The sequence below is a fragment of the Struthio camelus genome, chromosome 14 (genome assembly GCF_040807025.1).
Source record: "Struthio camelus isolate bStrCam1 chromosome 14, bStrCam1.hap1, whole genome shotgun sequence".
NCBI classification, from domain to species: Eukaryota; Metazoa; Chordata; class Aves; order Struthioniformes; family Struthionidae; genus Struthio; species Struthio camelus.
The window spans coordinates 480,159-506,864 of record NC_090955.1 but is presented as its reverse complement, the minus strand read 5'-3'; the positions used below and the strand labels follow the sequence as shown (position 1 = coordinate 506,864).

The 26,706-nt window shown below is 41.5% G+C and overlaps 1 long non-coding RNA gene across 1 annotated transcript in view; it reads right to left on the bottom strand.

Moving 5' to 3' along the window:
• Positions 1–2,758: 2,758 nt before the first annotated feature.
• LOC104148124 (uncharacterized) overlaps positions 2,759–26,706 on the bottom strand; it is a 30,446-nt gene continuing 6,498 nt past the window's right edge. The window contains exons 2-4 of the long non-coding RNA XR_695032.2: positions 25,136–25,293; positions 24,380–24,435; positions 2,759–2,891 (exon numbers count right to left, since the gene is read on the bottom strand). This is a non-coding gene — a long non-coding RNA (uncharacterized lncRNA). The remainder of the gene's footprint in view (positions 2,892–24,379; positions 24,436–25,135; positions 25,294–26,706) is intronic.

Here is a 26,706-nt window from a genome sequence, read left to right as displayed (position 1 = left end):
GGGATCAATACTCAGTCTGACAGCTTGGGAGGTATGATTTGGTGGCATAATGAATTTGTCCCTTTGTGACAATGAGTGCTAAACTCCCAGTGCTCATACTCTGGGAGAGAAAAAAAAAAGTTTCCATTTCTCAGGTTAGGTAAAATTTGCCAGGTTTGTCATCTTTCTGAGGAGGCACACAGAAAATGAAGTCTGTGGATGAGATAACACGGATTCAAGCAGGTGAGACCAATGTACTTGGTCACGTTTCTCAGAGGCTCAGCGTTCCCAGGCTTCACAAGGGAAATACAAAGCCCATGCATACATGCAAATTTACTATAAGAACCTTTAAGAGAACAAAATCAGATGTTCTTACAAGCAGCAGCCCACTGTTCAGGAGAAATTGTTTTGGAGAAATGATGGAAGGAGAGACAACAATAATGATGAGAAGTAACTTACCTGACTGCAAGGCCTACTGGTTGGGCACATTGCTTACTCCTAAAGTTCATTTAATTGAAGAAAAACCATAATAAAACCACTCAAGTGGGTAGAACCAACTTCAATTATTCCACAGGGAGGAGCTGGGAAAAGGAAAGGGGGGGGCAACATGTGGGTGACACAAGAATGGTCATATTCCATGGCAGGGTTTTAGGGGGAACTACTGAAAACAAAGGTAGTGTGCTGGCCAATGGAGCTACATTGCAATTAGGGCTAGGCAAAAATCTGGATTACTTCTGGGAAGACCAAGGACTGATTTTTTTCTTTAGGCAACAATCTGGAGACCAGAGCAGTGGGTCCAGGTTATAAACCCATTGGAAAGTGCTGAATAGTGGTAGTGAGCAAGAGTGAGACAACTATAAAGTTGTAAGACGATTCTAGATTTGTAACAAAATATTTCTTCTGTTGCAATTTACAACTAGTAAAAATATTTAGTGAATAGGATGTGTGGGAGGAATTAGCATCTGATGCTGCCCTACTCATCAGCTTGTACTTGTGGTCATGAATACTCAGAGGAGACAGACCGGAAAATGTTTGATTAAGGGATGCATCATCTTGCCAACTTTCTTTAAGCCTTTCTACCCACACAAAAAAAGTTAGAGAAGTAAATAATATGCCTCGGGCTTCACAATGCTGCTGCTTTCCTCAGCAGATGTTTCATTTTCTGCAGTGCAGTGAGTAATACCTACCTGGAGTCAAAGATTCATTTTCTCAAAGTGCTAACTGGTGCAGGGACCTTCTTCACACAGCCAAAGATGCTTTATGAAATTTGACTGCAAGTACAGAGAACTAATGAACACAAGATATGAATTATCTGTATAGCCCAAGCCACGACGACATGCTGTTTCTTGCTTTGTTCCACAAAGTCAGCTAAAATTTGTCCTGCTTCATACAACAAGCTTTTTCTCTCTTGAGTTGGTCGGATACAGCGAAAATAACATAAAAGATTTTTCTGGCTTCATAATTAAGACGTGCCAACAAAGAAGTTTCTGTTCCACATGAGGTATTGTTGGATCAATAGGTAAAAGCTGAAAGGAAATGTAACTTACCAGGGAATAAAGACACATGTTGCAGGAACAATGTGTTGCCATTAGATATGATAATTGGGCAAATGGTGGTGTGATCTTAAAAGCCTCTGTTGATCATATTCCCTTGAGTGCATTATCCAATTAGGGGAAAGGCGCACTAGATATGCCTTCATTGTACTGCTAAAGTGGAGCGCAGGTGTGAGAAAACAAACAAGCCTGTAATCCTTGCTTTGCAAATCGATTCTTAATCACTCTGCTTCTTGTTTCCACCTAAGACTTACCTTGTTGATATTTACAAGAATAATTTTGCAGCTCCCCTTTTGTGGTTCATATGGATAGCAAGCAAGTCCAAGAGGTTTTTTTAGACTTTTAATTCCCAGTACTGGTGCATATGGTTCATTTCAGGTCAGACCCAGTAGGTATAAAGATATATCCAAGCAAAAAAAGACTGGACAGAGCCCTGCTGAAAATGTGCACCACGTGGTGTAAGTAGCGAGGGTCTGGTTCTATCATTTCCAATTTACCATATGAGTACAGAAATATTGTGAGACTACGACTTTGATATATAAAGCCCAACTTTGCCACGCACTTTCCATCCCCTTTAAGAAGTCAGTTCTCTCCCTATCTTACTTTGCTGCAAGTATTATCACTAGCAGGACTGAGAGTGGAAGAGGGAAGCCAGTGGCAGGAAATCCACTGCATGCTCACCTTTGGAATATGCTCAGTCTTTGGGACCACAGGCTGTTGATCTGTCTGGGAATGGTCCAAGACACATCTGTTTCAACAGACATTCAAGGCAGGCCAACAGGTAGAAGGATAGCCATTGGGATGAGCAGGAGTTTTTAGTAAGTCTGTTGACTGGAGAATCCCATCTGACTGGGAAGAAAATACGCGTTCTCACTACGGCTCTTTCCATTTCACTCCTGCAAGACATTTTTGTTGAAGGATGTTAATGTTTTTGAACAAAGTAAATAAAGTACGGGAGAACATCTTGTGCAGAGCTGGAGGCATGAGACTGGATTTGATGAACCACTGGTCTAAGACAATACTGTATGGCAAAATGTGTGCTGTGAGGTGCCAAGATTGCCCGTGGCTTCCCTGCAAATTGGTTTGTAATCTCCCTCCACACAAGCGAATTTCTATGCACACCATCCTCTGCTCAACAATTATCCACAGAAGTACACATTAACAGTTTGATTGATAAGAGAACTTTTAATTAAAAACTGAAAGATACAGGCATTCGGCCTGTTGGACAAGAAAGCAGAAGATACTTTTTTATTGCTTAGTGGTGGGTTTCTTGTAAGACAGTTGCTGTGAAGCTGACATTCTTCTTCCTGAGTCCAAGAGCCATCACCGAGGGAACAAACCGGTAAACTAGGACATGAACTAGACACAAACAAAATCACAGCTACATCTGAGAGGGAAATTAAGCTTATACATCAAGTGTTACAGCTAACATTTTCTAATCAATGCTGTTTTACACGTTGGCACAGCACCGTGCACAGGAGCATGAATACCGCACTTAAATAACATATTCTCCCAGACTGGTACATGACAATGCAGAAAATCAGTCTTGGTCATCATTTCTGATAGACACAAGGGCACACATGCTTAATGCAGTTGTCCTCCTGTGGCTGTCTGGCAATCAGAGACTTCCAGGGAGCCATGCCAATGCTAAAGCCAACCAGCTCACACAAAAAACATCATGAGGTTTACTCCTGATGTTGTGCCATGCTGCAGGATCCTAGGACCATCCCTAAGAACAACATGAATAATTCTTTGGAGCTGCCAGCATAGAAATAGCTGGGATGAAGCAATGACTTATGGTGAATAATTTCTCATTATTGTGATCTACCCCATTTACGGATTTAGGCTACTTCTTCTGTCCAATTTCTGTAAAACACAAAAATGCATGCAAAATGTATGCAAAAATCTTTCTTTCTGCTTTTCTTTGTTTGAACCACACTGTAATTGCAAATGGAGTGTTATCAAAGCAAAGAGAGAAGAGTGCCTGAAAAGAATTTAGATTTTCTTCTGATAAAAGAATGATTGCTAAAAAAATAGATCACTCAGGTGATTGGGGGTGACGTTTTCAGCTGTCTAACACAACAGAAAGGAACTCTGAACAGAACTCTGAAAGAGAGACAATTATCAGGTCTGAACAGTCAGTTCCCAGCCTGGTCTAGCATGGAGAAAATAAAGGTATTGCAGTTTGAAATGAAACTTTCTCTTTCCAGTATGACTTCTGGCTCAACTGTCACTGGACTTACTTGGCCATCACGTTGCCTGTGGACAAGGAGGAGGCAGGGAGAGCAGTAGAAGCCTCGCTCCAAACTGCCTGCAGGTGCTGTGACCCAGGCTCAAAAGAGGCTCGGAAAGGATGAGAACATCTACCATTTCCTTCTCTCAGCAAACGCCTCGGGGCTGTCTGACCTGCACTGTCCGGTACAGCTGTTCCATGTAGTCTTCCCCTTCCTGACGCAGGGGTTGCGTTCTGCGCAGGGTAGGACCCACATAGTGTCTCGCCTGGTGTACAAGCCACAATTATTACGTGGGGCAGTGCTATCACGAAAGAGTGCAACATTTTCCCATTTATGCAGAAATACTTATCTAAATTAAATGCAGAGCTGCTAATGAAACAATAATATTTACTACACACTTCACTAACTCCCCATAGTTAAATGTAATTGAGTTATGTTCCAGTTTTAACCGGAGGCATCCTGGGAAGAATGATGTCACAGAGCACTCCCAGAGGCCCTGGAATTCTCTCTGGCAATCCGTAATTAAACAAATGTTTAGGATCTTTCTTTTCAAAATGAGCAGATAACAATAACCCCTGCCCTTAATAAAGTAAACAAAGAGCTAAAGTACAATTTGTTGCAATCCTAGAATTACTTGCACTGAGAGGCTGGTCTTATTACCCCAGGAGGAATGAAGAAGAAAAATTCCAGTCTTTCTCCCGGTCATGTCTAGCTCTGCCAAGAAGTTTTGACGCATATAATCAATACACTGAATTGAATCAGCTGAGAATGAGCAGCTCCTACATCATATGCAAGAGAGGCAGTAAGAATGGTATGGGTGGGAAGAAAGAGGAGCAGGACTGTTTTTTTCAGCAATTACTTGCAATTAGATCTGATTATGCTTAACAGTGACCAAGTTGCCACTGATCTAAAATCAGGATGCCCCAATTGCACCCTCTGCCTGCCTCCAGCTGTGCAACTGCGCTCTGTCCCTTGTATCACCAATTAATTCTTAGCCTAAGCAGTTCCCTGAACCAAGATAATAGCCCAAGAATCAACTGCTGTTTAATTACAAGGTCACCAAACCAGTATTTTAGTTTCCTCATCAGTCCTTAGGCTCTCCTAAAGGTAGTTTGTTCGCTGTGAGATACCCCCAGGGAAAAAGGCTTCCCTGTCCAAGTACCCCGGCAGCAGTGTAAGGTCTGTCTCCTGACCAGACAACCCAATAACACTCCTGTCTCTGCTGTCTGTTTAGTGGCTAAGTTAGGAAATTGGAGTGTTCTTATTTACAAGTCCTGTAAGAGAAGGAGAGGGACTTAATTTAAAGACATCCTGTTCAGTCAGAAGCATCTAAATGGTCATTGATTGTTGTTCCTTGGTAGGATACGTGAGTCTCTTTAAAAGTAGAAACTGTTTGTTATTCGTGCTCTGTCCCTGTTGTCAGACAGGCTACAGGGCTTGTGTCAACATTACTGGAATAGAAAAATATGAGTTTGAACAAGTCGAGCTTGAAGTCTCACATTCCTGAGAACCAGGAGGATTGCCACCGAATCCAGATATGGAAACAGGAGGAAGCACAGGCCCAGTCCTGTTAGAAGCATCTTTGCAAGGACCCTGGGGAATAATCATCCCAGAAAACACCCCCTCATGTGTGCATGTCTCCCAATAGCTGCACAGAGCAACTGCAGAAACCTGTTAAAGCCCCTTCCATTTTTATGGGCAGAAAAAGATAATCATGCCCACATCTTGGGGAGGTTGAGACCTAAGTCTCTTTGGCAGTTACCTTCAGAACGTTGCTCCCATCTAAAAGGCACATTAAATCCTCAAATGAATTTGTTATACAAAAGTAATTAGCTCTTCAAATGAGAGAACACTGAAATAGTCTTGCTGTATTATCCATTAGAACAGGACAGGAAGTGTTAGAGTTGGTGTTTTCCATTCCTAATAAAATGCACTTCCTACCGCTGAGCTGCTAGCGTTCCCTCTTCTCTGTGAGCAAGGTGAATGCTGTCATGCAACTATGCTGCATTCGCCTGCCTGAGAGTTGGTATACAGCGCACAGACAAGGTGTCCCAGCAGACTCCTGCTCCAGGTTGTTTTTCTAAACACCACTTAGCCCTGGAAAGAGACTCTATGAGACAGAATATTTTTAACCTAGCAGCCCCAAACTCCCAGAAATGCAGATCAGAACCTGTGAGCCTGATTTACAGTAACACTGGTCATGGAGGCATTCACCCTTCAGTCACAGGCATCAACTGGCAACTGACACCAGGGGCTCTCCCCGGCCCCTCAGCCCCAAACACCTCTCAGAAAACAGATGATTCCAACATCACCTACCCACGTCAGCATTACTTCGAGGCTTTCTCGCTCCCTAAGTGAGGCTTCTTCAGTCCATGATTCCCTTGTTTTTTCCCCAAGCTAAAGCTTTCACAAGCACATGTCAAGCTGTCTGTACCTAACTGTAATATTACTTGTAACTCACAGCCATCCATAACTGAAGCAACCTCCTGACCATGTACATCTCCTGAGCGCGCCCAGATGATGCCCATCACTCCTCCGTTCAACCATACCATCCTCCTAAAGATACAAAACCAACTTGAGCCCCAAAGCAGCAGAGGCCAGAGGCAGAAACTTATTGTCTTGTAGTGAAATATTGTCTTGTGCAACCTTTGCTGGGAAGACTGTTACACACTTCACAACTTGGAAGTCAGTAAGTTACAGATTACCCTTTCCTAACCCATTCCCTGAGCAATTCTGGTTTCAGCAGTGACCCACCACATGATACTAAACAGTGCCAGCAGCTCACAGCTAACACAGCATGAGATGCCAACATAGGTTTAACTTTCTTACCAAATGTTCTCAGGTTCTTGCAGTACAAAGCGCTTACCTTCGCTACAAATGCCAACGCAGTTCTAGAGGAAACCGTGACACCTTTGAGAGCGCTCAGCTGTCGGATAATTTGTTTTTTAGAATCTAAAGTAATGAGAAGGAGGCAGGCAATAAGGAAACCTTTTCTGCTGTGTCCTGATGCTTTTGTCTCGTCTCTTGTCATCATTACCTAATTTTCTCTTCCTCCACCTTGAAAGCATGTATGCTGTATTAAGAAGACACATCCTACTTCACTGCAAAAAGTCACATACGTGAGTGCCTCCATCAGCCGCGTGGCCTGTGTCTGTCAGAACTTTCCTGTCACCCTCACAACCACAGCGCTGGATTGTATAGATCAGACTGGCATCCTATCAGTTCTTTTTGGCATATTAGAAATATTCTGCTGATTTGCAACTGACTGCATGGCCCAGGAGTGAGACAGTAGTCTACACAGTTCATATCCATTAATCCATGAAGTATATTAGCGGCTCCAGGGGATAAATACTCACTTCCAGTTACATCAGTTCAGTCAGTTCTTGCTTTCTAGCCATCTCAAAAGTGATATACTTATGATTAAAAACTCTGGAATATGTTTAATCATAGTAAACAGCTAAGGAACATGTTTATTCATTTGGAAAGGGCTTTGTTTCATAAGGGATTCTAGTTCCTTCACTGGTCCGACCTGCAGGATGAAGTACGGACCTGTGGATCAAATCTGCCCTACATGCCATTCTACATTCACGTGGCCCTTCCGAATACAGATACTCTCTGTTCTTTGTGAAGTCAACAAGCATTTCCTGCATTTGAGCACAGGAAGGGAAATCTACTCAGGATACAGTCCTGTACGGTGCTATGAAGTTTTTCAAATATTTTACCACGGACTTCCAGCAAAGAGGGAATAGCATTATATTGTACACATAACAAGCTCACAACAAGAAAAGGAGATAATTTTTAGAAAAAAAATACTGTTCAAGCACATCATTTTATACATGAAAAAATTCAAAACCTAGGCCTTCCAATTTTTAAAATATTTTCTTTCAGCTGTTTCTAAGGAGAGCAACTGTGTTATTTTGGTCTTGTCAGAGAAAAAAAGAATCTGCTTTCAGGTGACTCAATGTTCCAGTCCATTTCTGTGGGGAATACACATTGCTTCAGATAGAAGCATGTGATTGGAAAACTGGCCAGATTAATCATTTTCTCAGCAAAGTTCTTTAAAGATATTTTATTCTTTTTACTTTATCAGTGGGCTGCTTCACTCACTGTGATCTAAACTCCTGCACTGCAGTCCCTTGAAATTAGAAAGACCCAGGATTTTTCCCCCTTCTATTGAGGGATCCCATTGGAAAAGAGATTTTTCTTAATCAGATATAAAATATACTGCCCTTTAAAAATAATATGTAACATCCCTTTCTGTCTAGTCCTTAAAGTAGTTTTTGTTACTGGAGTGTTTGAACCAATATCATAATAGACCACTGTTCCAGTTTTCCTCTTTACAATCCCTTTGGCGATCTGAATGCAGATTTATTTTCCTTTTGTTGTCTCTGTCTTCTTGTCCTCATCTCATGCTCCTCTTCACTGTGTTCGTTTTGTCAATGGCTAGACTCAGCAGGTGTAAAAGTTACCATTTCTTCTGAAGACAGTAAGATACAGAGTCACTCTCATATCCTCCGTTAATGACTTACCTCTTCTGTAAGGAAAACTGTGGTAATGCCTACATTAGCAAGCAGTGCAGCACAACCGGAGCGGACAGAATAAAACAGTTGGAACTGAGGATCCGTACATATTCTAGGGGAGCTGAGTTTGCTTTCTTCTGGTACTGCAGATTAAATATCCTTAAATTCTTGGTGCACCCTGGGTAAGCTACCACAGCGCTTCGCTGGTTTAATTTTATCTGAAAGGAAACCAGCTTTCGTGCTCAGAGACTGTGCTGTGATGTGAACTGAAGTGCCGTAAGTGGAGATGATTGGGAATTTTAGGAATTTTACTTCATAAGTGCACTCCTGATCTGAACTAAAATGCTAACATAGAGACAGCCTATGTTGCCTGTCCACCCCCTTAGCTTAGCTCCGCTCAATGAAGCTCAACCATAATGTTTTCACTAGCGCTCCAGGACCCACCACTTCACATAGGTTAACCATTAGGGGATGCACGCTTATACTTGATAATCAACTGTTCTCTTCCTTGGGCTCACCAACACTAACTAGTGTACAGGTAGTTTCAGTAGGTCGCAGGACTGTAGTCATATCTTATCCATAAATGTGAACTTGAGCTATAACCTAACTTAAAATCCAATTTACCCTGTCTTTGCTGTAAAGAACACAGATTACTTGTAGTGGCCGCTTACCCATAACCTCCGAGAACATCTCTAAAGCAACTGCTATCACTATCCAGAAATGGATAGGGGAAAAAAGGGAAAGCCAGAACTATTGGGCAAGACCTTTTGACATCCAAAGCCTGTCCCCATCACTAGGTCACAGTTAAGTTTTTGCAAAAAAGTCCGTTTGAAGTTTCCGGTCTTAATGACTAATCTCAAGGAAACAAATTATGCTCCCTGCACACTTTTAGGGGCTTATCAAATACAGAGTTTTAATACCTTCAGATCCTCAGCATATGCTCAAGGCCATAGTTTGGCTTATTCCCTAATATTATGAAAGCAACAGCCTCGCTAGGTTTTGATGATTTGCTGTTCTCAGAGTGGTCAAAACAATTTCAGTCTAGCTCACTTCCCTGCGTTAGGGGGACTTTGACTACTTGATTTCTTCATCAGTCTTTAGCTCAAGTTTTATGCTTTCTGCTTTTATTCTTACATTAAAAAAAAGTCATAAATCTGTCATGATTCTGGTCTGTTTATAAAAACAGAATAAAAGTGAGTTGTATATAGCCCTTCTTGTACTTGGGCTACATGCTCTCCTTCTCCAAATAAATGATTCTGATTCTCACAGTGTGATGATGGCATGTGAGCAAATGGAACAGTCGTTATGCATTTGGGAATGATTGCCTGGAAATCAGCCACTGTGTGAAATATTGCAAAAGCAACTTTCTTCTGTTTTTTGCTTTCATTTTGCGATGAATCAAGATTGTTCCAAAAAGAACAGGCGGAAAACATCAGGGCACACATGAAGATATTCTGTGTTACTAAGAAAAAAATATTTTTTTCTAAACTCGTGCTTTATTTAAATTACCTGAAATGCAAGAGAGCTGTTTGAATAAAGTAATGCACATAAAGGCGTAGTTTAAAACGGTAACAATGAGAAGAAACCCACTTCTGCCATAAAAATGGGAAACTCCATTTAGCCAGAGAGCCAGCCAATCATACATGCTCATATAAATATATTCTAATTATATTAAAATGTGATACTAGCTTAGAGTTACAGTAAAGAACACTTTTTATGATTGCCTCTACTGCTTGCACAGGTAATATTTGTACATACCCTCATTTACAATTACCCAATTTATACATGTTAAATAGAAGCCCACGGAAATCAGTTTCCTGGGGAAATCTGAGATTTACAGCAGGGCAAAGCTGCGAGTGCATACTTGCACTTGTATACTTAAATAGCTGCCTTAGAAAGTCTGGCACTAGAACAAAGGAATGTAAATCCTTTCTGGAATAAAGTCCAAGCCATATTTGGACTCACACAAAGAACAACATTAATGATACCCCGCTCACAAGAGCTGTCTGACAATGCGATAGCCCAGGGCTCCTGTACTTCTTTCTGATGGCTTTGCTCTGCACTTCCTGATGGGCACAGCCCAGAACAATAGCTGACTGTCTGGATGGACACAATCGCTTGCTCTCAATGCCTGTGCCCTCTGGATCGGTACTAGCCAGCACTGAAATGTATTCCCTCTTCAGAGCTAGGAAACTATTTTGCCTATATCATGCTTAGGGCTGCTTCCATGTCTGCCAACTATCTCATGCAGTACAGAAGGACACTGAGCAGCTGGGGTTACAGCAGAAACAGTGTCGAACACGGAGAAAATCTTGTAAGAACAAGTACAGAGTAAGAGAGTGATGGGAATAAATATTTCTCACAGTACGTATTTTCATTCTTAATTAAACCTCATGCACTTCAAAAGTCTTGCTTTCGTGGCCTATGGGTGAGCCAGGACAAATCACATTAACCGGGATTCGGTGAACAGAGTCCACAGCTGCTATCAGATTAAATGCCTTGAAAGGAACACTACCTGTGTGCTCAGATTGTGCCCATAAATCATGCCCAAGACCCCTGGGCATGGTGCTTTGGATTGTTCTCATTCTTCTGTGTTTTGGAGTAGGAATCACTGTGTAGCTATGTTAATCATCCACATGCCATCACTCCTTGTGCTGCTTTTTGGTCCCACAAATGATATCCTGAACCTCAAGTCAACAGACTGAATGTCTTTCCTGGGCTTTGTTTTTCAGGACAACCAGAGCACACGTTCCTCAGTTCTTATCTCTGCTTCCAAAGAAGCTGCTTGCCTATGAGAGTCAGCATTGGTAATCTGTCTCCTGCCCGCCAACTGAGTTTGTTGCTGTGAGCTACTGCCCAAGTGTGGGTAACTGTCTTGGAGGGAAACCAGAGATTTAGAAGTATCATAAATTACAGCTTTTGCTTTCCCAGAGGCTGTATCTTAGCAGTAGGTAAAATGTCGCTCACCCATTTAGCAGTAGGTGACATTGTAAAAAGCCTTCTCCTTCCTGTATATGATTAGTTAGAACAGTTAAGGGAAAAATATGCCTAGTTTCAGGAGACAGTTTAAGTTGTTCAGACCGCCCTTAGCCTGCCAGACCCTGAGGCCCTGTACCTCCAACAAAGAAGGAAGAACTATGAAGGCTCAGCTAGGAATCCGAAATAGAAGTCTGAACTCCTGTCTACTTTTCTCCGTTTTTTTCCTTCTCTCTCCTAAAAGGGGTCAGTGTCCTCGCTGACCTAAATGGTTGATGTTTTGAACTACATATTGCCTTCCTGAATTCAGACAATGAAGCATGCGATGTTAAATATACCTCCTAGTCCCGTTCCTGGGATTTTAGGCAGATTGCTGGCTAGCATTATCTTGAGCGTATTCGTGCCCCCAAGCAACACAGCTTCCCAAGTCATCTATGTGAAATTTTGCCATCTTTGCTCATATTGAGGGGTATGTTATTTGGGGAATAGCCCATCCGACTAGGGCAAAGGGATGAGAATGTGGCCATATAATGTAGGTCCACATTAGGCAGTGATAAATATAAATACAAGATACCTGTCTTCAGACCTTTATCACATGAAAGGCATTATTTAATTCAAATATTTATCTATGGCATATCTTGAGTTAAAACTAAAGGCAATGACCCTTACGGAACACTAGTTTTGGACATTTTTAAAATACATTTCACATTTTTTTAACACTTAACTTTTTTTTAAAGAAAACTCAGTAAACAGACTTGTCAAGTTGCCTTGATGTTGCAGTACCAGAAGTTTTGTGATTATTGTTACAGACAAATTCTCCATCTGCACATGGCTAACAATTCTGTACTTTTGGATTCACTTCATCACTGACTTCAGTTTAACTATTTCATCAAATTAATTATAACTGCAACAGAGCCTAAAGGCCATAACTAGGTCCAATTGCATTAGTCACTGTTCAGAAATGTATTCAAATCACTGTCTCTTTGGTTCTAGTTAATGACAAGATGCACCAGATGCTTAAAGCAGTCAGGGCAGTTCAGAGAAAGGAGAATAGGGTAACCAGAGTTGGAGTATGCTCAGCTAGCTTATGTCTCAGCTGTAGAAAGTAATTCACAGCTCTCGCTTCTACCACCTGCAGATCTTATCCATAAATTGGTCATCAAAGTAGGATGGAGCCAGGGGCAATTAAACATGGACAGCTGTGAGAAAACAAAAGCACTTTCCTCCTGGATGTCTTATTTTGGACCTAACAAACATCTCTGTTAGCTCTAGGGAAAGATTAAGTGCATGATAAGATTGAACAATTACATTCCCATTGGCACAGAACTATAAGCAAGCAAAAGAAGTTACGTTCTTTGTGACGTGCCAGAGCTCCCGTTAGGACACCTCACTACATGGGCAGATGTGGCTTTAAATTATCTTTATGAACCTATGTCTTTAACCTGATTAAAACAGTGAAGCTTGATGTCTGCATATCCAGAGCCTCCGGGGTGACTTAAACAGCTACAGGTGACTGGGGCATGGATCTTATTGCTGTGATATCTGAATGCCTCCTCCAGATAGCGTGTAGTTCAGGAAGCATAGTCACAGTGGAGGGAAGCTGCCAGCAGGAAGAATTATGGAGAAAACCTGCACACTATCACTGATTGGCTTAGACGGTTTCATAATAAACCACAAAACTCTCTTCCAGAATCAAGGGAGTAGAATCAAACAGAAACAATTGAATTACCAAGACTTTTGGGTGGGGGAAAGGGTCAAAAGACTACATAGGTGGCTGAAAGATAGCCCTTGGATTTGCTGCTTGCAGTTTGCTGCAGAGACAATCGGAACAAGCTGCACAGAGGAAGAGGCATATGTTTTTGAGAAATCGCACCTTTTCCATGTAAGGGTTAACAAGCCTTAGAAGGTGATGGGATGACTGCCTCTCCAGCTGACGCAAACAGAGATGTTACTTTGTTCCCTCCTGTCTTGTCTCTGTGCGATAATAAGCTTGGAAGAGCATTTGGCATACACAGCTCAAGACAGCCACTGATTCCTAATAATATACTCAATTTTTTTCCTGAGTACCTAATAAACATCTTCTCTGGGAGGTCAGAGACTGGAGAAAGTTTGTTCATTCTCTTTAAAGTTACAATAAACTTGACCCTTGTATATGGCCATTTCCCAGTATTCCTCTCTGCAATGGAGAAAGGTCACTGAAAACTGTTACCCTTCAGCAAAGTGAGCTGGAGTTCATCTTGGAGATAGCTCCAGTTCCACCTTTTGTCAGGCATCACCAGAGAAGGGACAGGCTCGTTTTCCTGATCTACTCCAGTCACCTGTTCCCAGCAGACAAGAACATTGTGTCAAAGAAAGTCTCACAACTTGCTTTGGCTTCCAAGGCAGGAGATGAAATGCATCAGAAATAGCATGGGTTTCACTTCTGAGGAAGGGCAGGAAGGATTGAACAAAAAAGAAAGGAGAAGGAAGGAGAAAGAAAAGTTGATGTGCCCTGGGCCTGAATGCTAAATGGTGATGAGCAAGTGAAGGCACTGGTACCTTGGCAAACCTGAGCCTTCTCCAGTTAGCTGGGCACCTCACGGGCGCACATGTGGGCACTGTTGAAGATACTCTGAGCCATATTTTGGTAACAGGTAGGCTTTTGGTGGTGAAAACCACCTATGACACACAGGTATGTAATTTTGATCATGCCATTCTCACTAAGACAATCAAGTAGTGATGGTCAAGCTCCTCTTTCACCTGTTTCAACACAATAATGCTGTCAGACAAGTTCTACACTAGACTCTTCCATCTAAAAATGATGGTTCAAAATGGCAAATTTGCAAAGGTCTCTCCCATTGACTTGTGAACTTGCTGTGGGATGTGAGAAATGCTAGCTAATGACTAAAAATGCACAGGTAGAAATGCTTTGTTGCAGTTAAATATGTCTCTTCCTTCCATTGCCACTTAGAACATTTCTTTACAAGGACAGAATGAGGCAGCACAGATCATTGGGCTGATAGTATGACACAGAAACATGACTGGCTGCTATCAAATTAGTATGATTGAGGAGTGGTTAGATCCTTCCAGTTGTAAGATAAAACGCTTTAGCTTTAAACACATCAGCATCAACTCCTGGCTCAGCTGTATCCTATCCTACTGTGAAAGTCTGGATCCCATTAAGCTCCCTATGCTTCAGTTTCCCCTTCTACAAAATGGAAAAGTACTATCTGATCAAAGTTGGAAAGAGCTCTTTTAAGTGCTAAATGTTATTATGATGCACACACTGAAGCACGCCAACACAATACGAAGTGCTGGCATACTGCGCTTCGTGTATGTGTAAAAGAAAGATGCTCCCTGCAGCAAAGACCTTGCAAAATAAGTAGATGATTCAAGGCTGAGTGAATAGGGAATCTCTCTGTTTAAATTTCTCTCTCTCTCCCTCTCTATCTACATTGCACTTATCTGCTGAAAGAAAGTCCACTGAGCAATGATAATTACAGTGAAATTCCAGTGAGGAGACCGATATGCAATTCAGAGACATAGATGATTAGCAGAATTTGATGACATGCTACTATTTGATTGAACATTCATGGGATTCTTGTCCCATCCTTTGCCTACTCCTGAGCACAGACTCCTTTCTAACAGCAGTGGAGAGTACCAAGCTCAAGGTGCATATGCGCTGCATTCAGCTGTGTATGAAATGTTAATTAACTCAGTCACACAGTAAGTTAATTCATGTTACAAGTGAGGTATTCACTGCACAGCAACATAACAAGCATCTGCTTTTGTCTCAAAAGGAAACCAAGGAGCTTGTCATGGTGTAGAAAAAGATTTTCTGATTTCATAGCGCTGCAAAGAGACTTACTACATATATGGCTCTACATCCCAGCACATAGCTGAAATTTCCAGGAGATCAAGATGATGCCAACAGATTTCTCCTTCCATCACAGACCCATGCTTTCAGACAAGACCACGTGCCAGAATGTGGCTCCTTTTAAATTACTTTTACTGAGGTTATAAAGGTGACACAACAAAATTGCTCTGTTCTAGACATGTCTCAGATGGACTGTGGTTTTCACATGACCATTAAACTGGAGTGCTAGGATATGCGGGTAGCGGAACAGCTACAGGTGTATGTGAATTGTGCCACTGCTCTTGGCTACCTAGAAAGTGTCAGATTCTTTGCAGTTTGCAATTAGAACTGTTTCTTCAACAAGTGGTAGAGGCTTGTTTGGAGTGTATCCTTTAACTTCGATATGTACACGCAAAGCGATGGATCTTGTAAGGAAGGAATCCTAAACTGGCTGTGGATAAATAGTTTAGAGCAGGATTCACAACTTTTTCTCTTTATAGGCTTAATTTAGACACCCCGTCATCAGTCAGGGCTGTGAGGCTTGCAGGCTCCAACAGAAACACAGGAACCAACAGTAATTCTAACAGCAGACTCTTCCAAACACCAAGCAGCTGCCTGCCCTGGGGTGCTGGTAAGGCAGGGGGAAGCGTGTGTGTGTGCGCGTGGAGAGCGGGACGAGAAGCTTGAAGTCATAATGTTTTCTGTGCAGATGGGCCTGAATCTGCATCTCAGTGCTTGGCTCTCTTCCCATCTCTGCTCCTAGGACTACTTGTATATTTTCAGCAATGACTGTTCCTCCTCCCACACACCCTCTTCACAAGTGTGGAAGAACAGACTGTAATATGTTGGTTAACGTGGTCTCCTGGCAGATGAGAATATCAGTTGGATCTGCTCAGGAAGAGGAGACGAGATTTAAATCATATCTCGTCTGTTCTCAGAAATACTTGACCACAGATCTGCTGTAAAAAAGGGCAGTAAAAGCAATGCCTCTTCCTCCAGCTGTAGGTTTGAATGAATGTGGCTTTGGCTACGCTGTGCTGGGTGTCTGCCAAACATGTTCACTGGATTGGGCACTTCGGAAGAAATTGGTCTTTGTCCTTAATTATATGCAATGCAGCTGAAAGGGTCTTACAGGAAAAAAGAACACAAGCGCTTTCTTGGTAAAGTACAGAGCGTTCCCCCTTTTAATTTCAAAGTTACTGCTCTTAAAGATATTTCCAAAGTCATTTAGAGAAGGGAAAAGACTAAAGAATTCTTAATATACACTAACGGATCTTGATTTGCATATAGACAGTGGAGGAAGAAAAAGTACCATGAATTCAAATGCATTTAGTACCGGCTAATATTTACATACTCTGTAAAGCTAATGAAGCCCTTCAGCCTTTCAAAAAAGATCTGCGAGCCCGACCTCATATGACATGCGAATTGTCTGCCCAAATCCAGGGGATGACAACAACAGATCACAACATATGGACGGCGGAATTAGCTGTGGGAACAGGCTGAGTGGCGATGTGATTCTTGCTGCCTCTTCTGTGTGTTTTCTACACTTGTCTCCTGTCACGTGCATAAATTTCTCCCTCGTGGACTGGTACAGACAATGAAACGCTGTCAGCTGCAGACACTGCACTGAGACTTAGCATATGGCAGATATCTGAACTATGGTATTAATGGGTACTACCAATTTTAATTCTAATGAGGGAATTTATTACCAGCTTGACTATGAGAGTAAAGGGGAGGACAAGCAGGACATTAGCAGTGTGAGCTCCTTCCAAGCCATTTCCACTGCCTCTATGTCTGTGCCTTTGTCTGCTGAAGAAATTGCTTTGCAAGCCAGGAAGAAGTTCAGCTTCTCTCTGGACCACACAGCCATTGGTGCCCTGATAAGCAGATGTTCCAGATGCAGCACTGTGCCCCAGAAGAGATGGGAAGAGAGCAGGCAGAGCTGTTGTCTTCATCATACTGGTGTGCACACCCTGCTTGTTATCACTTACTAGGAACATTTCATACTTCTGCAAAATGTCTCAGGGCAATCCTGAGGCTGAGGTCTAATTGTTTTTTTTACAGGCAGGCTAAATCCTCGCTTTCAACTTTTCATAGCGCTTTTCCTTAATGTTGTCCAGATATGAAGGATGTGGAGGACAGCAGAAAATCCAGTCTACAGATTCCTAGAGTGCCAGGAAGCAGAGTACTGGCTTGTGATATCAGCCCCTTCAGAAAAGTAATGGAGATGCAGGATCTCATGAGATCAAAACGGTGTTTAAAAGCAAAATCTCAGAAATGAAACAAGAGAATGAGATGCCCAGGGTGCTCCCATCCACAGGCAAAGTCCAGACTGCACCAAAAGGATTCTTCGGCTGTTAAGAGAACGAGAAGCTGGTCCTATCTTTCTGATGTTGGTTGATCTGTGACTATGGAGAACCTGTAACTGCTGGTTTAGAGTTTTTTAAGAGTACATCACCATCAATAAACTCTGCAGAAACATGTCTCCATTTCATCCTTGGTGTGTTTCATTCAAGAGTGCTTGTGATATATATGCTCAGGAAAGAAACTGTCCAATGTGGTGAAGAAGGAATAAAACATTTTAGCCTTTATGCTGAGCACAGCACAGCAACAAAAGCACTTTCTCTGTATCCTTACCTGGTCTGATTCAGACTGGACAAGCTGCTTGCAGCCTGTCTGTAATGAGCCTCACAGAGAAAATAAACTAAATGGAATAAAATGAATGGCCTGAATGTACTGTAGAGTATCAATTTGATCGAATGGTCCTCTAGGATTTGAGGCGGCGTGGCAGTCTCAGATGTGTGACTGTCACCCATTTACTTAATGACATCTGAGCGTACTGCATGACGTTAGGAAGCTCTTCATTCCTCTGCTTGGCAAAGCTTTTCCTATACGGCTAAGGAATTGACTGCTGGTGTTGCCAACAGTGTTTAAACTGTAATTTCCCTGCAATGCTAGTATAGTCAGAAGGTCTTACAGCTGGCACCGAGGGATTCACTGGGGTTATCGGGGCTGTTCTTTCAGCTTCTTTTAGCTATGCTAAATTTTTCTCACTTTAGATTTCAGTTTTCCTGAAACTTTAACCGAAAGTGTAATTTTACTTAATCTGACTCCTCAAGGCATTTCATACTACGCACTCTTCATCCTTCCCTTAACAGAGAAAAATTTCTATATCCCTATCAGAAAACTGAAAGTGGAATCTGAGTACCCTGAGCAGTTAGGCAGCTTATTGCCATATGGTTCATGAGTATTGCCTTTTGCTGCCAGAGTTTCAATTCAAAGCTAGAATACAAGGAAAGGGGAGGCGAGAGGGAAGCAGGAGAAGAAGAGGGACAGTCAGGGCTGGGTGGAATTTGCTGGCACTTTGAAGAGCACAGCTGCATTTTAGGATGTGCCATTGGAGATCACGCATTTCATTTCTCATACGGGCCCAAAGGTGTATCCCTCGACTTCTCTTTTGCTACAGTTCTTGTATAGAAGTTTATTTTACTGCTCTTTCAGATATTGACTATTACCAGATTCACAGGAAGAGATGAAATGTTCATTTCAGCTCAAAGCACTGTTACAACCCTGTAAGCTTGTCTTGCTTAGAGGAGATAGAAAACAGCTCCCCAAGAAGAAAAAGCACATCTGGTGACAGATTTTTAGCAGCTGCAAATTAAATGGTACAAGACAATATTGATTTACATCAGCAGAAGATCAGGTCTCTTATTCCTAAAATCTGTGTTCTCCCTGTCATATGGAACACAAATCAAGGTCAATTCAAAACCTTAGCTTCAGGTGATGGGAGACAGCACCCATCAGCTTCACTGGGCTCTAGGCAGGCAGACAGCACTGGTGAGCGTAATCCCCTGACAAGTACCTGCTCGACTCTGTCCACCTGCCACAGCTGCAACACAGACTAAATTCTGGAAAGAAATCCCATCAGACGGATAGAGGAGATGCTGTTTTGTATCAGGTATCAGATTGGGAATCTGCTCCTGACTGGTCCAGAAATTATTAAAAGACTATTTCAAATTCATAAAGGAAAAAAACAACAACAACAACAAAAACCCCTAGACTTCCAGCCTGCCCCACATTCATCACCCACTCATGTCATTTAGCCCTTACCTTAATTTAATTTTTTTTTGAAGCAAATTAATCCCTGATATAACTTCATCAAAATTACTGCCTAAACCCTGATTCAGTCTTGAATCTGAAGTCAAGAGAGTTTTGACAGGCAAAAATTTGATTCTGCTAGGCTAGCAAATACTGCTGATGTCAATTTTAAATAGAGAGGATTCACTAGCCAGTAAATCCTAAAGCAGCTAAAAGCTGCTATGGGCTCCATTGGACTTGCCTAAGTGAGATTTCTTTGTGAGCAAACTTACTCCAGAATCTTCTAAGCTTCACAAAAGCACGTCATTTCTTTTAGCAACATTATATAGAAACTTTCTTTTGACACTAGACATCAACTTCATTTGATTTTTCCCCCATATTGCAGCAAAAATACGGTTTAAAATTAGGTAGGCAGTCACTTCATGAATCATTGGTTTATAACAGTATCTGTGAAGCATGGACACGATCAAGGAAATTAACATGTTTTTCAAAGCAGAAAAACATTAAATAACCAAAGACCTTTAGCAACCTCTAGGGATGTCAAGCAAGACGATATAATATTGCTCATTTCAGTCAATTTACAAGTACTCAGTTAGGAGCACTTCTGTAGTAGTAGGATATTGTGATTTGGTCTTATAAAGGCTCATCTTTTTCACTTGGGTTTCCAGATAGCAGCTAAGTTCTGCCGAAATCACAAACGCTGCTAGACCCACGCTGCTTCAAGGACTGAACGTGATTCGTGTGTTGTAAGAGAACTCTGCTTTCTCTCTCACACCCAAAGGGAGGTGACAGTTCAGACAGACTTGGCATCTACAAGCTGCCACTGCTACACAGATCTTCAGACAAAAAGACCTTCAAAAGACAAAAGTGATGAGTACTTCATTAAACTTGGCTACTTCGTTTTTGTCTAAATGGGAAAGATGAACCTTTTAAAGTTCCATCCTGTAACTGCTAATTCATAGTCATTCGTATCTTTTATTTCTTATGTTGTCAATCTGTAAAGCACTTGAGAACTCTGAACACCAGAAGGCAGTGGTACAGGAACTGATGTAGTCCTGCAGACAGCTAAATTATTACACTAGGAAGGTCCAGACAATAAACACTGTGTAACCAGTATTCTGAGGCAAAAGTCAAAATAAGTCATGATTTGTTGTGTAATCAAACATTGTTTATGAGATCCCTAAGCTCTATACCGTTACATGTCACTGACCTTGTAATTAAATGGTCTGCAGTTACCAGAGGGGAAAAGGATTTAATAACCTTTCAACTTAAATCGGCTACAGAACGAGCACATTATGCCTGGCCTGACTGCTGAAACTGGCCTCTCTATACAGGAAAAAGGACTGCTAACTCAGAGCCAGCTTTACCAATATTTCGGAGCTACTCTGCATCTACTGTGCAAATACCAAGCAGTTTGCCATGTCCAAGTGCTCAAAAAGTGCCAAATGCAAGATTCTTCTTCTCCCTTGGTTTGAAGAAGTTTGATGTACAGATCTATGATGTACGGAACTCCCTGCGCAAGATCAAGTTAAGATCTACTCCCCAGGGTAACAGCAGTTGATAGTATTAAGTGGCTCTAGCCCCCAAAAAGATGGATGGTAAGCTTTGTTTCTGAAAGGCAAAATCTAGATGTCTTTAAGCAGCTCCCTGTAAGATCTCCTCTGTACTTTAGTCTACACAGGGTCTTATATTGGTCTTTACCTAGGAGTCTTAGACAATCTTTTCACTATTTGGAAGACCTGGTGCACCCTGAACCTGTGGTGACAGGCTTGTAGACAGAAGTGATGAAGGATGTACACAACTCTTTATCCTGCGGAATTCTGTAAACATCTCATGCTTAGCTACACCAGAGTTACTCCTGTCCAACCGAGAGGTGACAAAGGTTTACATAATTGAACCCAGGAAAGTAGGATGGGCTGAAGTCTCCAGCTTCTTGTCAAAGAACCACGTTAAAGAGCAGTTGAACCATCACTGATAGAAGCAAACTTCAGCTGGAGACATGAACTACTTAATTTAACCCAGTTTCAGCTGATCTGTGTGACACACTCACAGAGTGGGCAGCATGAGCTTAATATCAGTGTAGCAGTGTTTCTCAGTTCACCATTACAGACTGTATTGACCAGGGTATGTACCTTCAAGTAAAGAGAACTGCTAAATGCCTTCTTTCTTCCTGTGCATATACATGCATATAGAATTATGGTGCTCAGTATCTGGCCCCATACAGAACTGAAAGTGATTTTAATGAAGATGAAGTTACCATTTTTTCATAAAAGCACAAGCAGTCGTAAAAGGTCAATAAGATTTACTCTGGTATTGGCTCAGAGATCATTTCTTATTCAAATGACAAAAAGATACTATGGCTATAAAGTGGAGTTAATGATCAGTGGCACCACCTGTTTATCAGGTAATCCTTGGTATTTCCATAATTTCTCCACACAATAAGATTTGAGCTCTGCTTACTCAATATGAGCAGGAGAGGCTCAGAAATAATCATAGATTATTGCTGAGATCTTCCAAAAGGTATTTTAGAAACAGTTCATCAGCTTGCTGTTCCTGATGAAGCATTTTCTCTCAGCATGCAGAAATGCTGGGTCACATTTTTCAATAATAGCTACAAAAATGTAAAACTATGAAAGTTTTAACTCTGTGTCTTCCCTGATGGCCTCTGAATCAAGCAGTCATTGAAATATAGATCTAAAAAGAATCTCAAATAAATGTTTTCACTTTTTCTAGTTGCTTTCTATAGTTGCATATTCTAGTTGCACTTCTGTAAGCATTTTCTAGTGGAGGTACAGATCATCACAGAGCAAATTTAAAACTACTAACAAAAAGATTGCTTTTATTAATGACCTTTTTCCTGATCCCTCAGAAATTATTCCAAACACTGAGCGGTCTGGTACCACAAGACCACTAATACAATTCAGCCATCTGTCTGCATTGAAAGATACAAAGACCATTTCTGGCCATTGCAGGAGTGCGTTTCTAGAGTTCCATCATACCAGCTTTCAGGTGCCAACATAGAACGTTTCAAATTTGATAGCAGCTATAGATAAGACAAGGTGGAAATGAGTACTAGTGTCTGAAAGAGGAGAAAGTCATCATTGGTCTGTAGAAAAGAATCCTGTGGAACGGCTCATCTAATAGGATCTCACATCATTGTTTCTGGGCCAGTCTTAGTTCTGTTGGTGTGACTGTTTCTTCGTGTCAGAAACAGTCACACCAAAGCTTCCTCGAAGTGCAATCAAATACAACTTTTCTCTTTACCACTTTCTTGAATTAAACTTGCATCCCAGGCTCACTGGGCTTGGTGAATTCTACTTGCTTCCGAAAAAATAACTGTTGCTAACGGTTTTGACTTGTCTTGTCACCATCTGAGAGTTTCAAAGCCTGTCACATGCATCAAGAGTCACTGTCTAGTACCACTATCCCTTGTTTACAGACAGAGAGCACAAAACTCAGGGATTTAAGGGCCTAACCATATTTCAGCTGAGATCAATGGAAAGACTGACTCTAACCACAATTGCATTTCTGCCCTCATGCATCACTAAGAGTCGCAGAGCAATTCAGTGGGAGAGACGGAACAGAATACATCTGTCCCAATTCCCAAATGTCATTCTAACCAAATGACCACGTAGCCTCCCAGCTTGGTGCTTTATAAGACTACATCAGCTGCAGTAGTTTGCATCTGCAAGCTATTCTCCAACTGCTTTTAAGTGCATCTTTGTCCATGTCCGGGCTCAGCCCAAAAGGCCTGGGAGACAGGGGTGACAGAAGGGCTGAGAAGGAGATAGACTGTGTCTTACAGACTTCTCAGCAGAAGTAAGAATCAAATGACTCGAGGAACTTTTATTCCAGAGCTATAGGTTCACTCATGTTCCCTTTGTATGTACAGAGTATGCCAGTTGGGCAGATGTGGAAAGGAAGCAACAATTGGATCAAAGGAGTCATTTCTAAAAGCCAGTACTATTTCTGGTCTCAACAGCATATCTCACTGGTCACATACACAACTTTATTGTCCCATAAAGCATGATTCCCAATATTTGGCCTGTAGAAGGGTTTTAATTACAATCTCTGTCACAAAATGGCAGCTGAACACCCACTGCTTCTCACTTCATGCTGTTTACTTGTAAACAAGCCCATTCAGCACCTGTGGAGAAGTCTATTCTTTATTACAACAACTTGGAAAGTTATTATGACGATATAAATTGCACAAAGGTATTCGTTGTTACATAACTAGTAGCATAACATGAAAATAATTTTCCGTGAACAATTGGTTTATAAGTTTTTTTGTTTGGTTGGTTGGGTTTTGTTTGTTTGTTTTTAAGTCCACAACTCTCTTTGATGTGCTTCATCTGAACGACTAGGAATGACTGGCAGGGGAACAGTTCTAATTTAAGTACTCTACGAACTTCCCTCACATTAACCAGATAATTCACTCAACTCTCTGAAGTAGGGACTCCTATTGTGCTATTGTGCTCTGAACAATCCTTAAATATACACTTGGAACATGCAAATCTCAGCACTGTGTTAGATCTCTGGTGGCTTCTGCAGTTGGCCAGGTAAAAGCTGCAGCTTTTCCCAACTGATTCCTGGTCACTAATTCACAGCCTTCATACGGTAAAGGCTTGGATTTTAAATAACATCTTCCAGCTTCACTGGTGCCATTAGTCATGAGTCCAACTGATAGAACAAAAAAGCCCCTAACTATTCTTTTTGCTCACAGGCTTTGCAGACACAGTGGAGCCAACAGACGGTACAGACACTGGAAACTGTGTCACTCACTATCTGCTAAGAACCTCTCACAAATGCTCCATGCTGCAATCAGAGCACAGAAAAAATCCAGATGTTTTCATCCTGCTGGCAATGCCAAGTGACCCACTTTCCTGTATGCCTGTCCTTACGAGTGGGAAGAAATCTTTGCTAGGTTCAATAAAATGACTGTCTTCCTTCTTCCAAATCCTTTTCAAACACTTTAGAAAAGCTTACAAACCAACTATACCTAGCATTGATTAGCTGATGAAGACCTACAGCTATCAAAACTCTTGAAATATCATACTTACGACCAACTCAGCTGACCTGATTACACCATCCTCCCACTTGCTCAGTCATTTCATACACCTACAACATACCATTGTAACTCTCTTAGGATTGACAATCTTAGTTTTACTTCTGTATAGTAATTACCATAACGGGATTCTGATCTGTTGCTGCATTACAGGATTCCATTAACAGCCAGTAATCTGAAAGAGAAAATGAACAGTCTTAACTGCAGAAAGAGTAACAAATGCTGAGCAAAGCAAAGCCATCAGAAAAGGAGCAGACCAGACAACTTAGTACCTACTGAGAACAATACAGCTACTTGAAAAAAGTCAGGAACAGTTCATTAGTAACATGCACACACATAACATGTACACATACACACAAGCACGCAGAAACAATAGAGATGAGAGGGGCAGTACTTATACTAACCACTATCCAGTTCAGACAGCTCAGCTGACAGGGATGATGCCTGAAATTAACTTTGTTAGTAGCACCAGATCCCCCTTTAAAACTCCCCTCCACATCTGATTTCAGGTTGCGCCTCCCTCAAGAACAGCTGCTCCCGGGAGCTATGTATTTAAAGGCAGACAGCCTTGCAGCTGACTTGCTCATGTGGGCCTGTCACTGGCTTCAATTCCTTTTCTTACCAGATCAGTGCAGGCAACTTGAAGGTCAATCATATTTGCGCTGTATCCTTAAAGCAAGACTTGAGGTCACTTTACTGAATAATCTATACACATTAATGGCTTTGTCTATAGCAACTGAAAGCAACAACAAGAAATAAAATTTTAAAAGCTGTTATAGAAACCTCCGAATTTCAAGAGGAAGATGTTCTACAGTCAGCTCTGAAGGGCCACTTTTGGAACTTTTCATTCTGGTTTTACTCACCATTTTTCTTACCTGCGCTCTGTGGTCTCTGATCCCTGATCAATGGGCACATATTATGTCAAATCTTCAGGAGTTTGAGTCTTGCGTCTTTGACATCTGACCAGGCAGAAACTGGCAGGTGGGATTTTCAAACATGCTGTGTTGAATTTGAAAGGAGAAGTAGATGCAAGCTGAGGAGAGGAGATTTTAAAATCAAAATCAGCACTTTCAAATACCTTATGACAAACACTGCCTCAGAACTGCCTCTTAAAAGCAAGCTGGATGTCCACCATTTCTATCACACTAAATCAAATCTCCCTGAATCTCTTCTTCCTACATCATGACTTCAACCCCAGCTCAGAAACAACATTCTGGCAAGGTATATTGAGCTGCTGAAGGCTGCTTTGTCCAATGACTAATTCCCTGTTTGGAACTGAAGAATGATCTCTTGAGTGCTGTCATCAGCAGCTGTGACAAAATAATAGACTGGGCAGCTGTTGGTTTTGGTACTCGGTGCCATAGGGCTCTGTCTTGCTTGTTTTCATTAGGTAATATTATTTGGTTTGAAAGATCCTGGATTGTGGCTGGAACAAGACGCTAGATACAGTGACATTCTTTGTGAAGATGACCACTTTCTTCCTAAATAATAGGGTTCCCATTTGACTGGAAAGCTTTAGAAATTACCTGCATAAACATTGCTGAGATAATTGCGAATAAAGAAACATTACAGTGAAACCACTGAGATCTTTAATTCCAAACTGCCACCATCCCAGAAGGAACAAGCTGTGAGTTAGACTGACTCTTAAGTATACAATTAAGCCTGTCAAGTTCTGACTCCATAATATGCTGTTTAGCATTGAAAAGTCTGTCAGTAAAATGATATGTGGGATTAACATCATAATGCTTTGGTTTTGCTTCCTCATTAAACTATATAACAATTTAGCTGATATAAGCAATATGTTATTTATACTCCTTTTAGCAACAGCTTTAATGCTATGTGGGATACACCTCCTTCCCTCTAATATCAAAGGCCTTCCTGGCCTTTATGGATTTAAACAGGTGAGGGGACTTGTGGAAATTCCATGTGGAATTTACTCAGTAATTCTATTAAGAGCTTCCTGCACAGAAATTAATGTCTTCATCTCATTCAATACTCATCCTGTTCATTATTTAAGACAGAATACCTAATCTCTCCCTATATTAAGTTTCCTCAAAGGATTTCCTATTAGTTTCAAGGAATTCAAGAGATTAAGCATCAACACTTCAGTGTCTGCAAAACTACAAAATTCTTGGGCTTACAGTTAGAGAAGAAGGTGCTGCCATTTCTGGGAACTTTGAAGAGGAGCATGGCAATTGAAAGTGCCAGAGGCTTCAAAGCAGGATCTTTATTTTTGCTCCTCACTATTTTCAAGTCATATTGCAAGTGACATTCAGCATTTACCATTAGCGCTTATAAGGATTTCATCTGATTCTCTGGGCCATTTCAGTTGCCCGGCTTGAACTAGCAGCCGCTCCAAAAAAGGCCTCAGAGCTTGCATCAGAAAGAAACGTTTCCTATCACGTACGCTTGAACCGAGAAGAGCAGCAGCACCAAGGCCAGGGCT